Raw genomic sequence first — 2,868 nt, forward strand, 5'->3', positions numbered from 1 at the left:
GAGAAGGCCCCGGTTCAAATCCCGGCTGGGGGATCTGGGACCTTTCTGTGTGGAGTTTGCATGTTCTCCCCGTGCATGCGTGGGTTTTCACCGGGGACTCCGGCTTCCTCCCACCGTCCAAAAACATGATTCATAGGTTAATTGGTGACTCTAAATTGCCCCTAGGTGTGGACGTGAGAGTGAATGTGTGTGATTGAGGCCCTGAGACAGACTGAAGACCTGTCCAGGGTGAACCCCGCCTTCACCCATCAGTAGCCGGGATAGGCTCCAGCACCCCGGAAGGGAAGAAGCGGACAAGAAGATGGATGGATGGATGGCATATGCATAGAACAGATTAGTGGACATAACATTTCTTTTATTATTAGTTTATATCTGTAGGAGGCAGGTGAGGTAATGACAGCATCACCTGCCTCCCTCGACCGCACATCCCTGAAAAGAACATTTGGTTGAAGGTAGTGAAAATTCCCGCTGAGCCGTTGGTTTGTGTGGGATTCTCAGGTCAGCAGAGGAGGAGATTACAAAAAAGACTTTTTGATTGAGACTGACAGCATTTCCGTTCCTGGATTATTCTACTCCTGGGCTTTAATATTCTTTTAACAGTTTTTAAATGTTTTAAAGGTTTGGGCCTTCTTATTTAAGTGGTCTTTTTTTAGAGTAGGAGCCTTCACGGACCCTGAGGCCCTCCAGAGACGGCTCAGTAGTTCCTAAGGTGAGGACCAAAACTTCGTTTTGCCATGACAGTTCTCACCTGTGGAACAGCCTGTCAGAGAGCATCAGGACTTCTTCAGAGACTGTAGAGGTTTTCTTTAAAAAAGAGGCTCAAGACCCACCTTTCTAAATTTGCTTTTAGATACCTTTACCTATCTATTTATTTGTTTTATTATACATTGTTTTTTGTATTCGATCAATTTTATGTATTTAATCTTATTTTCATTTTATGTATCTACATATATATTGCTCACAAAAATTAAAGGAGCACTTTAAAGAAACACATTAGATACATCAAATCTCAATAAGAAGTTTGATATCTATACAAATAACAACAGGACAGTGTCTTAGGAACAAAAGGATGATTAAAGTCTTTTAATGGAAATAAAAGTTTTCAGCCTACAGAGGCTCAATTGTGTAGACACCATAAAATCAGAGTGAAATGAAGATGTGGCAGGCTAGTCCAGTTTTATGGCCAGGGCATAAAAGTGGTGGTTGCCGTGGCTCTTGCCTGTGTGGGGCAGCTGGGGTCCAACTTTGCAGCCTCACAGTTCTGAAATGGACCCCATTGATGCCCCGGTCTGGGATGAATCTATGATGGAAAGGTTTAAATATCTGATCAGAAGTTATGAACCAGATCATGATAATTCATGTAAAAATAATGGTTTGGACGAGCAGGGGTGGGATTACAACAGTTCGCCTCCTCCCACTCCCTTTCAAGCAATCTATAACTGATGCCTAGCTATCCATGTCTGACATATCTTTGTACGGTTATAAACCTATGTTGATATTACTGCATATGCATCATACTGTTTTAATTTTTTTAAAGATGTCATAGTTCCTTACCAACCAGTCAGAACACTTCGTTCACAAAATGCTGGACTGCTTGTAGTTCCTAGAATTTCTAAAAGTACAGTTGGAGGTAGAACCTTCAGCCATCAAGCCCCTGTTCTATGGAATAAGCTCCCAGCTCATGTCAGAGAGGCCAGCACAGTTTCTACCTTCAAAACTAGCCTTAAAACATTCCTCTTTGGACAGGCGTTCTGCCAGGCTAGCTAGTAATCAGAGAATATTTAACATACTTCTCCCCTCCCTCACTAACTGTAATGAAGTTTGGGGGAATTATTATTATTTTTTATTCGTTATAAATATTTCTCAGAGGAGCCAAGCAGAAAAAGAAGAGAGTTTCATGAAACGAGCCAGAGCAGCCCATTCCCCCTGCTGTGGCTTAGATTAATGTTATATCACATTAATATCAGTATGCTAAAAATGTAGATTTTCAATTGTTATTTTTATTATCCCTTGTATATGCCATATTACATGCAACTCACTATTGAAATGCTTGAAATACATTTCAATGACAATAAAAAACGAGTTGTTAGCAGGTTGCTAGAAATTAGAAGCTGGAGAAAGTATGGCACACTCGGGTTCTGTTCTCGTTTTTCTGTCTTCTCTATTATTTTTTCTCAGTTATTTTTCATTTAGTTCTCCATGCCTCTATTTGCTGCAGTGTGATTCATGTGTTGTCCCTCTTTCCAGATTCCAGGTGGCTAACCTGTGTTCCTGTCCTTGGCTCTGGACCTTGCCTCTGGCTCGTCTCGCGCTCCCGTCTGTCCTAGCTCCAGCTTGATGTAGGATTGTTTGTACTCCTGTTCTTGGCAGTGGCCTCGCCCCCGACTCCATCTGGATGAAGCCCATCTGCTACACTACTCAAACATGTAGTTGTAGAGTTTGATAAGCTAATTCTTATTTTTTGCAGGTGCCTGTCTGTCCTGGGAGAGGATCCCTCCTTCATGTGGATATCCCGCAGATTTCTTTTTTTTTTTTTTTTTTTTTTTTCAGAATCATTTTTTATCTCAATCGGTTTCTTAAAATATTATCAAATAAGTTCACCAGGGGGTGCTTTGTGTGAGCACCACAGTGAAATGCAAAGATGCCATAGCGAAACCATCACCAATTTTTTCTGGACCAATGTTTTTTAGCCCAAATGCCTGAAAATATAATGGCACGAGTACAGTGGAGGGAGGGGCTCCTCACGCGCTCTCACCACATACTCCAGAGATCTGCAACCTGCAGCTCCTCTCTTTGTTCTCTCCATGGTGGCTCCTTGGACAAACATAAAATACAGTGGTGGACAAAAGTGTTGGTACCCCTCAGTTA

The sequence above is a fragment of the Oryzias melastigma genome, linkage group LG16 (genome assembly GCF_002922805.2).
Source record: "Oryzias melastigma strain HK-1 linkage group LG16, ASM292280v2, whole genome shotgun sequence".
NCBI lineage: Eukaryota > Metazoa > Chordata > Actinopteri > Beloniformes > Adrianichthyidae > Oryzias > Oryzias melastigma.